This window comes from Arachis ipaensis, chromosome B07, assembly GCF_000816755.2.
Source record: "Arachis ipaensis cultivar K30076 chromosome B07, Araip1.1, whole genome shotgun sequence".
In the NCBI taxonomy this organism is placed as follows: Eukaryota; Viridiplantae; Streptophyta; class Magnoliopsida; order Fabales; family Fabaceae; genus Arachis; species Arachis ipaensis.
The window spans coordinates 28587569-28587953 of NC_029791.2; the positions used below are offsets into that span (position 1 = coordinate 28587569).

General features: G+C 21.0%; 1 protein-coding gene across 1 annotated transcript in view; it reads right to left on the reverse strand.

Moving 5' to 3' along the window:
* The window catches only part of LOC107606953, a 14909-nt gene that overhangs the window by 7983 nt on the left and 6541 nt on the right, over nt 1-385 (reverse strand). The window lies entirely within an intron of this gene.

Below are 385 nucleotides of genomic sequence, written 5' to 3' on the forward strand. Positions count from 1 at the left end.
CATTAAAAAAAATATCTAAAATTAAAAATAATGAAAATATGCAAAACTTAATGAAAAAATTAAAAGTGAAACAAAATATAACTAATTTAGGATATAAAATTTAGAATTTAAAGTTTAAAATATAGAATTTAGGTTTAGAATATAAGAATTAGGGTTTAAGTTTAAAATTTTTGGTGACCAATGATGAGTAGCCGGAGGCAGCTGAAGATGATTATTGATAGCTAGTAGTAGTAGGTAAAATTATAGTGTTGAGAGAAAAAAAAATAGAGTGAAAGAATAATTTTAAAAAAATGTTACTTTTAATTTTGTTTTATTAGACTATTTTACAATCCAATACTTGTTGGTTGAATGTTGTTATTTTTCTAGCATTATTGATAATAAAATT